Consider the following 13,772-nt stretch of genomic DNA (forward strand, 5'->3'; position numbering starts at 1 on the left):
TTTCTGTGGTCTATTTATTTGTTAGTTTTTGTCTTTTATAGGTCACTATGTCACATATGGACCACCTGTGTGTCAATTGGCTAATGTGCTTGTTAAAATGCACATTCGTGGGCTTTACCTCAGACCTGCCGAATCCCAATCTCCAGTGCTGGGATTCAGGAATCTGCATTTTAACAAACTCCTGAGTGATGCTCTTAAGATAAAGTTTGGGCACCATTGTCTAGACTGATTGGTACATGCAGCTAATGCAGACTTCACCGGCAGTTGTAAGGTCTGTTAGCTCAATACTTCTCCATGAAGAGTCATTTTTCTCTGCAATGAAGGAGCAGGAATGGTGAGTCAGCATTCAGCCTACTTTCTAAGGTGGAGATATCGGGACAAGCAGGCTGTTAACTTCTCCAAATTGCAGATGAATGGCCTCATTTTGCAGAGGATAGCTTTTGTATTTGTTGTTTTTCCATTTCTGAGGATAGGTATTTTTCCTTGTTTTAATGTTGTACTGCTTTCTTTGTATTAGTTGGGAAGGACTGAGGAATCTGACACTCTACTCTGCTTCTTTCCCAGACTCCAGTATTCCTTCTTGAGCTTCTGTTGAGCAGACAGACCACTCACTGTCTATAGATGTGAATTTGTAGGGCTTTATTCTGGGAGCAAAGATCTCCACTTTCATCTGCTCTGTATTTGGGGGAAAGACAACTGAAATGCTAACATCAATGAATTAATTTAAGGTTAATTAGTTAATCATCAATGTAATTTAATTACCTGGATGATTTATCTAAGTCTTTTCAAACTTTCTGATCCCAAGCTTGGGTATGATTGTTGCTGAATGTGTCTATGAGTGTGTATGTATCTGTGAGTGTGTATCTGTGTGTATATCTGTGTGTCTATATCTGTGCGTGTTTTCAATTATATCTGCTTTTAACATTCCAGGAATTTCTGAAAAATTTTAGTCTACCATTCTCTCTTGGATATTTCCCAGTATGATACAGTTTGAGTCTTAAAAATATATATACATTTTCTCTCATTTCAATGGGGCTTTAAACAGGAGGTAGAAACAAATGTATGTTCTAAGTCCATCATCTTTTCCTGGAAACCCAAGCTAACATGCATATCTTAAAAATTCTTAGTCGTGCTTTGTATTATAATACAGGCTTCAAGAAAAAATTTTGAAAATGCATAAAATAACAAAGAGGAGAATAAAAATAGCCCAAAATTTTTCATCTAATCTTTTCTCCACTCACAATTATTTTAAGGTGGAATTGGCCTTGTACTGTACATAAAATATTTTGAATAATGAGGAACAAACAGATTTGATAAGAATGTTAGGCTGGATTGGCTTTATTATTTAATATTCTATATTTTCTATATGTTCATTATGTGATAAAACATTATGAAGGCAAAAAAAATCACTGTAATAACTTTCTTGAATATATGTTTTTATGTAAATCATTGAATATTGTCTTAAAATAAGTTTCTTAAATTGAAATTTTTTTAAAAAATATATATTGGTTTGTAACCTCGGGAGTTCCCTAGGTGAAATCTAAAACTGGCCCAAATACATTTTTTTTTAACTTTTATGTATTTAAATCAATCGTTTATAATTTCTGCCTTAGGTTTTAAGCCAACAAAGGAAATGCATTCTAAAAATTAGACTATCTTTCATCAGATTTTTTCTTAGTTTTTTTACTCTTTCAGAATTTTACATTTAACACTTTAAAGTATTGATTTTGTAATGGTGATTTAACAGTTTTATCAAGTTCCTAACCAGTTACAGATCATTTATTAAAGAATCTATCTTTTTAATGGGGAAGATATTTTGAAGGAAAGTGGAGGATAAAAGTCTGCTGATGGCTCTGAAATCATAACATCAGCTCCACATAAGTTTGCTGTGCTAGAAGAGGTTTAGAAATTAAAGCAGAGTTTACAGATGGTTTAATAGAACATCTGTCCATTTTATCCAGGGTGAAATCTCATTCATTAAACCCAGATGTCAAAGGCTCCTACCAAAGAGTTGGCAATATTTCTTTTTAGTGTCTGACCGTTAGATTTGGAAAGCTGTATGCAGTTAGGTTTTCTGGCTGGAAGTAGGATGATAGCAGGAAAAAGTGTGGCTATTTAAACACAGGTATCGGCCAGGTACCTCACAAGGGAAAACGTGCTCCACAAATACAGGGTGTTTGTCTAGACTTCAAACTGATGTGCCATGGCTCATACGTAAGTGGCTTCCTGTCTGTTTAATCTGGGAAGGTTGTTATTAATAATAACGACCGGCTTCACAGTGTTTGTGTGAGAATTAAATGAGATAATGAAAGCATCAAAGAAACATTTTGTCAGCTGTACAGAATTACACAAATGACATTAAGTTGGGTATTTACAAAATGTTTTCATATATACTATCACATTCAATGTCTAATTGTTAATATGCAAAGCCTATTATAACATATTAATTAATTGGTAGCTTAAAGGAAAATAATGAAATGGAAGTAACGGCAAATCTTAAAAGTTTTCTACTGAGGACTAAAGAAATAATTAATAAATTCGGGGCCCACTCCAGTCAAAATAAAGCCTAGAGAAAATTAAGAAATTGGATAATTATGTGTTTGGCACCATTCCACTTCCTGTCTGTTAAGGCTCTTGCCCTGGCTTGTTAGATACCCAATTGTTTCTCAAATAACTAGATAAGAACTTTTCCCCCCATAGGTAACTAACAGTCCCAATTCAACCACGTCCTCCAAGACTTCTGACCTTTGTTCCCTCTTGACATTCTCTATCTGTAAGGATTGTAAAACATGTGCCCAGACCTCTTTGGCAATCTTCCCATGTGAAGGGGAGGGGAGTCTCTGTGTCCTCCCCTTGATTCTGACCTCTGTACTTGATATATAAAATTGAGGGAACTGAACACCTAGTCCCAAGAAACTGGCAGCTTCCACTTCCAGGAACTCACTTTCACTCTTGAAATTTAGCTACCAATCTCTGTGGAAGTTCAATAGGGAAGCTCACAGAGAGACAACTGAGGACCTCAGTCCTTAACTCTACCAAATATTCTGGGCAACAACCAGCACCAAATCAGCAGCCATATGAGTGAGTCATGTCAGAAATGGATCCTCTGGCCCAAGCTTAGCTGCCTCAGTTAGCGCTACATGGAACAGAAGTGAGTTTTTCCCAAATTATAGGCTTTTGAGCTAATAAATTATTATAGTCACTTTAAGTCATTAGTTTTGGGGTAGTTTGTTATGCAGCAATAATAACAACACCATCCCACCATCAAACTATTATTTCTGTGGTCTCAAAATACCATCTACTAAAGTTTATATGGACAGGCAAAAGACAATATTGGCAACACAATATTGAAGGAGAAGAAAAATGCTGGAGGACTGATGCTGCCTGACTTTGGAACATACTACAATAATCAAGATAGCGTGGTACTGGTGGAGAAATAGACAAACAGATCAATGGAACAAAATAGAGCCCAGATGTAGACCCGCATAAATGTAGTCACTGATTTTTGACAAAGAACCAAAGGTACTACAATGAAGCAAAAGATAGTCTTTTCAACAACTGGTGGTGGGAAAATTGGACATCCACAGGCAAAATGTGAATCTAGACACAGACCTTACACCTTTCACAAGTAACTCAAAATGGATCACAGACCTAAGTGTAAAATGTGAAACTATAAAACTCCTAGATAATAACATAGGAAAAAATCTAGATGACCTTGGGTATGATAATGCTTTTTTACATGTGACTTCAAAATACAATCCATGAAATAAGTAATTAATAAGCTGGACTTTATTAAAATTTTAAAGATTCTGTTCTACAATAATGTCAAGAGGATTCAAAGACAAGCCAGAGATCAGGAGAAAATATTTCAAAAGTCACATATGATAAAGGAGTGTTATTCAAAATATACAAAGGACTCTTAATACTCAACAGTAAGAAACAAACAATAAAAATATGAGCCAAAGACTTAAAAGATACCTCATCAAAGAAGATAGATAGAGTGCAAAAAAGCATATGAAAAGATGCTCTACATTATAGGTCATCAGAGAAATGCAAATTAAAACAACAGCGAGATACCACTACATACCTATTAGAATGGCCAAAATCCAGAATGCTGACAATACTGAGGCTACGCATGTGTGGGGGCAGGGGATCTATGAAAAAAACTCTGTACCTGCCTCTCAAGTTTGTTATAAACTTGAAACTGCTCTAAAAAAAATACAACAAAATCTTTTTTAAAAAATTATCATCCGTATGTTGGCATAAGATGAGAACAATTTGGTTTCACCTGTGACCAGTGTTCAATCTTTCCAAATGCTGACTACACAGGTAACCTCTTTTGCCCTTATAATTCCATTTTTTTTTCTTTCCAAAATCACATAGCTTTCTCAGAGTTGCCTTATTCTTCTGTCAAGAATTTCTGAAAGTTGTGATTCTTCTCTATGAATGCCATAGAATCATAGAACATTAGCGTTTGAAAATCTTTTAAGTTTTCCCAATAGTTAAATCACGTCTCCAAATCTGTAGCCATATTTCTTCTATAAAAAGAATTCTAGAGAGGAAAACTTCACTATCTCAGTAGGTAGTGAGAATTAAATGGAGAACATCTGGTTGGACTAGCCAATACCATAAGTTAAAAGGCTATAAAAGGTTGACAATAACAATAACTTATATTTTATAGTATCTTATATTTTAAAAATGTCGTTCGTAAATTTGTATCCTGAAAAATATTTGTGTCAGCAAAATATCTTGGTCTCCCCAAACGACTCTAAGAGATAGATAAACTTAGGCACCCACTTTATAATAATAGTGCCCATTTAAATGAGGAAATTACAACTCAGAGAGAGAAGCTAAGTGACTTGCAGAAGGACACACACAGCAGCAGGTGGAGATTTTAACTTGAGTCTTCTGATTCCACATCTATCACTTTTCTTACTTTTCTATCCTACCCTTATATATTTCAGCATTTGTATGGAAATTCACAGATCTACTAGGCATCTTCTCATTCATTTTCTTATTGTCCCCATAAAGATAAGTTCCTAGTAGAATCACAATTTTGAAAGAGATTCTTGTTAAACCAAAGGATTAGTCACATTTCAGGTAGTGTGACATATCCATGGTTTATTTATTTTGGGTCTTTCAGCAGAGGGAGCCATATGTTCCCAAGAATGTACCAAATTACACTCAGAAGAGAATTTTAACCTAGATAAGGAAAGGAATGGTAATTTAATTTGGGGATAGATTACCTATCTCTTTTTTAAAAGTGCAAGAAGCCTTAAAGAAGATAATTTGTTTATGACTTTTAAGACTTAGGGAGCTGTGACAGTTTGTTAGCAAGTTATACTAGGTACTTTTTAGACATCGAAGCTCACTATAAAAAGTAAATATGAATTAAAAAGAAAACAAAGAAATAGAACATATTATTTTGTCCTAAAGAAATTATATGACAAAGCAAAATATCAATATAGACAAAATAATATTACAAAAATAGCTACAGGCTGCAAAGTAAGGAAGTAATCAGTTTGGTGTCGAGGTTACTTACAGATGTTTTTCAGGAGGTAGGAAGATTCATGAAGTTTTTTAGATGGTATTATAAAGGGAGAGGGCATTTATGTGTTTTGTGTGGCATGAACTCACCAAGAAGCTGAGTGTATTATATAAATACTATATAATATAGCTATACTGCATAATATCTATAAGGAAAAGGTAGGTAAGGAGAAGTAACAGGAGCTGGGAGTCCCTCATGACATGGCTAAGAAATGGAATTTGGAACGGCATTGTGGCCAGTCATGCTCACTGCAAAGTTGAGACATGAAAATGGTTTTACAGGGGGGAAAATCGTTTCATTTGCTCTGCATAGAACACATGCAGTGAGAAGGAACCAGGGAGCTATATGAGGACAACTTGTAACAACTACAACATAACAGGACTGTGCTGGATAACAGAGCGTTAGCTAGAACAATCCTGTCCTGTCTCCAGTGTGTTCCCAAGAAGGAGCCGTGGAAACAGCGGAAGTCCACTTAGGCTGTGTGTTCAGGTGAGAGAGGATTTCTAGAGGAAACGTGGGAGCTGAATGCGAAGAATGGCTATGCGTGAGTCAACGGCAGATATGAAGAGGACATTCAGGGCAGAGAGGAAAGCATGTACAAAGGGCAGGAGATGTGGGAGGGCACGATGTGCTCTGGAATATCAGGCGTGAGGAGGAGGGGGAAGTGTAGCCGCAAACCCCAAGGATGAAAATGATAAGCAGAGAAATACACAGGAAGGGAGAGAGCCGAGAGAGAATGTGAAAAAAAGAATAGGAATAGGACTTGGTCACTGACTGGCATTGGGAAATAAAAGGGATGATGGGGTTTTGAAAACCCCTTTCTGCAAATCTTGGGACCAAAAGAATGGGGATAACGTTGGCTGCAATGGGGAGGCAGGAAAGGGTACTGGGTTTGGAAGGAAAGATGTTGTATTTCAAGTAACATTAGAACATACAAGTGGCAGGTAGAGGAGAACTTGGGGACTAAAGAGAATGGGAAATTGGAGAGATTTAGAAATAGTCCCAATACAAGTGGAAGCTGAGATCATCAGAGGATAAATTACTTGAAAAAATTCAATGTATGTGAAAATATAAATGATTTCCTCACAGAACTAGTTCACACATCAAATATATCCAAGCATGACACAATCCTAGGCACATCTCCTTTGGACATTTGGAATATATTTAATAAATGAGCATAACATTAGTAAACTAGATCTACTGACTTTTACGTATCACAGCCAGTTGGTTTTTATTTCAGAACTATAAAGTCAACATGTCAAATGTTTATTAAGATCTACTATGAAATTTGCTCTTATTTTCTCCATAAAACTTATTCACTTGTACCAGAAAGTTCAAGAAATACAAGTATATCTGGTTAAATATTTCTCTAGACATGAAATATTTTTGGATGAAAGAATATTTTGATTAGTTAAATATAACACACATACATTATATTGCCAATAGAATAAAGTAGGCTTTAAAAATTAAAGAAACTATTCTTAGCAATTATATATTGAACTCTCTGTGGCCTAATTTGAAAAACATTTAAGTAAAATTAAAGTTACTGTCTGATTTATCATGTCTAAAATAATTTTCCCTAAATTAAAATAAATCAATGGGATCTATAGGAAAAGTTATGGATAACATAATAAACCTAATACCAAAGCGATCACTAATACAATTTATTCTGAACCATTCCTTAGTGGCCTGGGTAATGTTGCTATTTGTACTAGGTTACAAGGTTAAAGTAGATATCTTGAAAAAAAAAAAAAAAAGGAAAAAGAGGTTTTGATGAGAAATTCAAATAGCTCTAATAGAATTCTTATATTCCTACAAATATAAGAATATCTCATTCCAGCATACATAGACATATCCTTTCACTTTTGGTGGCCCCAAAGATAAGTACTGATGATTAATTTAACAACTGGGCAGAATTTTTTGATGGATACTTCTCAGGATATAATAATATTATATTATAAGAGAAAAGTCTACTAAAGTCAATTCTACCACTTACTGATTGAGAAATTTAGATTACTATTTAGAATTCATATTTTGTTTTGTTTGTAAGGAACAGGTACTCTACTAGCCTATGAACATATAACCACTATAATCTAATATTTATTTTAGTAAGCTATAAATGACAGCATTATCTGCAAAACAAAAATAGATCAAACAACTAAAGGAATTAGCTTGACATTTAGTTAAAGAGTTTAATTTTCCATCTAGGAAAAAAAAGGTAAGCATCAGGCCTGCAAACATTTCTCTCCCTATGAGAGAGGAAAGAAAAACCTCAAATTTCATTGTATACATGCTGTATTGGGGGCCCCAAGCCCACCATCTTCTCTCTGCATGATTTGCTAGAAGGACTCATAGGGCTCAGAAGCTGTTAGGCTCATGATTAGGGTTCATTACAGTGAAAGGATACAGATTAAATTTAACATAGAGAAAAGGTACATGGGATAAAGCTTAGGAGAATCCAAGCACAAGTTCACAAATATCTCCTCCCAGTGGAGTTGCACAGATGTGCCCAATTCTCCCAGCAAGGATGCATGACAATTCATGCAAAGTACTACCAACCAGGAAAGCTCACCCAGGATATGGTGTCCAGGGTTTTCATTGACCTCACATACTCCAGCGTCCCTCCACCTAAAACAAATACAGACATTCGCCACAGATCACATTGTTAATATAAAGTATCTGGTTAAACTGGAGCCATCAAGACCTCCGGCATATAAAAACACTTATCCAGCAGAATACTACATGGACCCAGAGCTCATATCTCAGGAGTCAGCCAAAGGCCAGTCCTCAAGACTGGCTTTTCTTAGGCATGTGCAGGGTTTGAGTAGGATTAACCTACTGTTAATCCTGTCTTATACACATACTAATGATTAGATTTCTCAGTAAACATGCTAAAGGTATTTACTAGAAGTAGAAAGATAATGGAGTGTCCCTATCTGCAAAGTGTTATTAGGAGGATAAAGCTTGACTATGTAGGTTGTTTATTGTAAATAAACTTAGAATTTACATGTTTATGGGCGTATGGTTTGCTGCAAAATGAGGGATAATCATGCAAACAGTTAATCAATGGGGTATGAAGAAGCGATGTTCCAGAACCCAAATTACTCCCATTGTTTGAACATTCCTTAGGAAGAAATTTGTCTATTAAATCTAAAATCAAAGCTCATTCTACTGCATGAAAATAGGGCTGTTCTGGGAAGCTATGCTGAGTGGTCTCAGACTTCTCCAAGAAAAGACTGTGTTATTTGTGCCTCATATTTGCCTGACCTTTTGTATCATTAGTCAAGTTTGATGCTGGTTAAGAGCTAGATTCAAAAGCATGTAATTTGATAATTCAAGCCTTTGTTGTGTTATCACAAGGAACATAGTTCGACCAGACAACTCTTCTCTGCCTTAACACTCAAATTGTTCTAGTCATGTATCAAATGACACAAAATAAAAATAGCAATAAATTAATGAGCAATATAACAACATTGGGGAAGAGAGAAGACCCCTAAATATTTTAAGTCTATCTAGATTCCCAAACCACATCTATATACCCCAAATATATAAAACGACTCTCTAAACAATAACACAAGTGTGATTGTCTTTCTTCATTCTTTTTTTAAGTTCTGATCTAAGAACACCCATTTAACTCATTCAGTATAATATCATGGTAATTGGAAATGGGTGGAGTACTGATCATGGCTGCCACAAACAATAAACATTTTCTACCAGCAATTACTGTGAACCCACAGTGACTTTGTTGGTCCATTTCTTACATGAGACATAGCCATTCTGGCTCGAATCTTTGAAGAGAATACCAAGGAGTGTTAAGTGTGACTCAATATACTGATAATTAAGAAACATCACTATTTCATTAAGAATAATGAAGATGTACCTGCTCCGAGACAGAATACTTTATTCTGAGAGAAAAAGAAAGTAATGTTTTTTACTAAATGTCTAGGGTTGTAAGCTCAATTTTTTCCGTTTCTGTGGCTTAAAAATTATTAAGAATCAAAGACCCTCAAAATTAATTTTCTATTGCTTGATTTTATTTTTAGGCTGGATGCATAAATTGCTTCCTAGTAACAAATCAAATAACATATGTATTATTATTATTATTATTTGGATAATAAATATTTACCTTCAATAAATATCTTCTGATATGTGGTATTTGGAGACCAAAAAACTATATATATGTCTGAGTACCCTCTCAAAGACAGAACTAAAGAAAATTTGCTCATCTTCCCAACAAATACTTATTGAATGCTTACTATGTGCCAGATGCTTTTCTGGGTTATGGTAATATAGCAGTAAAAAAAATTTTTTCTTCAAGGATCTTAAAATTTTGCTCATCGATGGTTTACAATAAAACATTACTGTCTGGCACACTATATTAGAGGTAATGGAAGAGTCAGCTTAACCCTGATTCAGAACTTCCCCTCATGGGTCACATACAGCCTAGGCTTGGAGAGGAGGTGCAATTTCAGAGTCTATGTAGTGACAATAACCCACAAACTAACATGAGATAAATTCTATTTATAGGCTAGAAATTGAAAGATGCATTTTATTATTGATCCTTCAGTGTTTCTGTTATCTTTTGGCATTTATGAGAGTTAATAAGCGGCCCAGGTTTCTGCAAACATAACTGGCAGTCATTCACAATTAAGTTAATTAAATAAAACAATTGTCAAGAGCTAAAAATAATGAGAAAGAAGAATTTAAGTGAAACAGTGCATAATTCTATAGAGCTGCACCAAGGAGTGTAGACAATCTATTTGGAGATTTTTCCCAAACAAATTATGTGTGTGTGTGTGTGTGTGTGTGTGCGCCCGTGTGTGTGCACACACACACACACATACTAGCTATTTATGTTCTATGAAGTATGGCATATTCTCAATGTTCAGACTGATAGAAAATAAATTATTAGAAATTAAGTCTTTTCCAATGCCTTGAATGTGTAATATTCTTTAATGCTTAAATTCAAATAGAATGAAAGCATCTTCCCATTATGAACACCTTATTATTAATCCGAATCTCTTGATTCTAAGAAGGGGGAAAGATGTTGATGCTAAGATTACTTGATTCAGTTCAACATAGTCATAAGGGGTTTAAATAATCTTTCGTTTCTTTCTTATGTGTTTCTATGCTCCAATGAGTCTGGTCTGCAGGATATTTGCTGCTTACGTCCAGGAGTACTTACAGGGTATCAGACCCTAGGTTAGTATTTTCTACCCTGGTGTGAGTGCCAGCTAAAAGTCGTTTGGAACTCCTGGGGGGTGGAATTACAATCAAGTCAGAAGAAGCATAAGTTCAGAAATATGGGCAGTAACTTGGTACGTCTCATGTTCTAATAGTTTTGACATGGTCTTTGACAGTTTTTTCCTAAAGTCATGTTCATTTCACCTCTTCTACTTCGCTTTATGATTCTCAATATGTCTATTCCAGAGCAATTACTATCAATTGGTATTTCAAACCATACAACATATAAAGATACATATTATACAAAGATAGAGGATTTTAGGAGTTATAATATCTATGTACCGACACAGAGTCAGGAGATAAATATGTAGGAAGAATAGAGAGATAAATCCATGACCTACCAGGTTATCCTACATCTTGGTGAAATTGAACTCACAAGTGGACACAACAGAAGAAAGAGATCTCATGATGTGTTGAAGGATGACATGGAACATCACCCAAGGCGGGTCCTAAGAGAAAAATTCTCTAAAAAAAAAAAATAATAATAATAATAAAAAGTGTGTGTGCGCTTAAAGAAACTAGCACTCAGCAGCAGTACTGAATCAACAATCTTTTTTTATATTAAATTGTTATTAGGGATATTATTTCTTATGGGAGAGGTAATGGAACAGTAAGATGTTTGGAGTTTACCCATCCTGATTACCAAATTCAGATTTTAAAAAGCTGTCACTATATCTCTCCCCAAATTTGCAAAGCCTCTAGTCAACAATTCCCTAATTGAACATCATGAGCCTCCATGCTTTCTTGGATTCCCCCATATTCCCATGCCCTACTCTTACTGGTATTTCTGACACGGATACTCAAATGTCCTCAAATGCTCTGGCAGAGCCTGTTTTTGCTGTGAGATTTCCACCCCTCTTTCCACCCGTAGAAATTCTAAAGGGCCTGGTCAAGCCCCACCTTTTGTCAAGAAACCTGCTCTAACCAGTCCGGCCTACAGAGCTCCCTCCTTGTTAAACTGCTCTTGCACTTGTTTTCTTTGCCACACATGCTATTACTTGATCATATGTTGTATTGTTTGGGTACTTAGCTATTCTTCACATGGGTATCTTCTCTTCCTACGTAAGTGTGAGGTGGAAACATGTATTCCCCACTCCTGTCTTCTACACAGAGGGTCCTAACTAGAGGAAAAAAGGTCCTCAGCATAGAGGAGATCTGCCTTGACCAGAGCATGCAAGTCCCCACTGACACTCACTGTGGGATTGGGGTGAAGCCCCAAGTCTCAGCAGAGAAATGATAGTTAACTCTTTTCATTGCGGGTCATCGACACCATCCCTCACACTCATACATGATGGTGAAGTTTGGCTATCAGCAATCAGTATGTTCTCTATTCATTACTTCAATGGAATGTTGTATTTCTAGATTGTTTTCCTGGGATCATTACAAGCCAGAAGAAATTTAGGTAAAGAAGCTAAAAATAACCATGGTTTTCTATGCTGTACAATATGGTCAGAATAAATCAAACTTTAGAGGGTTGTCAGAGTTGTCACTGAATGTTGTATGAGTTTCACAAGAATCTTATTTAACACGTAAGCATTTCTACCTTTTGAACCAATTCTATCAGAAAATTTAAAGAATTTCTTACATCTTCTAAAATGCCTTGGGGTCCCTGACAATATTATTTTTTCTCTGTCTTAGTATACCACTCCCTTAAATATCTGTCTTGTAGCTACATGTGAGCAGTTAAGCAGAAATAGCAGAATGTTGGGTAGGTCATCAAGAGCATGTGACCGCCAGTTGACACTTGATCTGGACCCAGGTAACTGGAGGCTCTTATCCCTTCCCTGTCCTCGGACTGCATGTTCTGCTCAACATTCCCAAAGCTGTAGCCATTTTGAAGATACAACCTTGAGAGAATAATGTGCTGTAGAGACCATCCAGATGGTCTTCGTGACTGAATCCAGGTAAGATCTCTATGTATAAACATTTAAGATTCTGGTGGGTGGCTGTGGAGATCTGCCCATCTTAAAGCCACTCAGAACAAGCCTCATATATAAGTTCTCTTGCTTATTAAACCTTCCACCTACCAATCTGGAGTGGTCTGCCTCTTTCTCCAGTCTTCCTCTTGCCTTCCACATATGGCGGCCAATTTCATATTTCATCCAGGGAACCCTTCTTCACACTGTGAAACAACAGACACACCCTGTTTTACATGCATGGCCTTTAACAAATTTCTGCCCACGATCTAAAAATCAATCAGCATATGCTGTACAAATAATAAGAGGAAAATTGTCCTTCCTTTAGATCCAAATTATACTTTAAAAAAATAAAAATATTTAGCGCTTTACAATCTCTAACTATCTCCCTTTGGAGAGTTTTCTTACTAATAAATTTCAAGATGACAAAACAATTCTGCTGTCAAAAGGCTCAGTACAGAAACTGAGGAGATGGGCCAGCCCTAGATTTGTCCATTAGGGTGAAACAGAAAGAGTGAGCTGGCTAGTGTATAGGTGCAGTTCTTAGGCAGAATAGACTAATAATAATGATTAGTCGGAGCCTGAGGTCTCCCAAGGGCACAGGAATGGGAAGGCAGAGCTTGGAGTGGAATCAATGCTGAGGCCCAGGTTTCTGATCCAGGGCACACAAATAGCCTGAAGCAAACCTCGGAGTATGTGGGCTAATAAACCTCCAGTAGAAATGGCAGCCGGGGTGACCCGTATTGCCATCCAGGGTTCCTTAAGTACAGAGTAATATCTAAACATCCTCGAACTAGCTTAAGTTTTTCCTGCACCTATCTGATAATTTAGTAACTAGAACAGAAAAGGGCCTAAAGGCCGAAGAATCCATCTGTTTGTGAGTGGTAGATGCAAACTGACTCAAGAATGAAGTGGAATAGACAAGGTGAAGCAAAACTTTCCATCCCATGTTTCCTGTGTACCTGCTCCATCACTACTCTCCATGATGCATTACCTAGGCCACTCCCGCATTGCTTAGGAAGCTATTTGATTTTCTAAGGTTATAGATATATAGCATCATAATA

The sequence above is a fragment of the Rousettus aegyptiacus genome, unplaced genomic scaffold (genome assembly GCF_014176215.1).
Source record: "Rousettus aegyptiacus isolate mRouAeg1 unplaced genomic scaffold, mRouAeg1.p scaffold_m13_p_2, whole genome shotgun sequence".
Taxonomy (NCBI): Eukaryota; Metazoa; Chordata; class Mammalia; order Chiroptera; family Pteropodidae; genus Rousettus; species Rousettus aegyptiacus.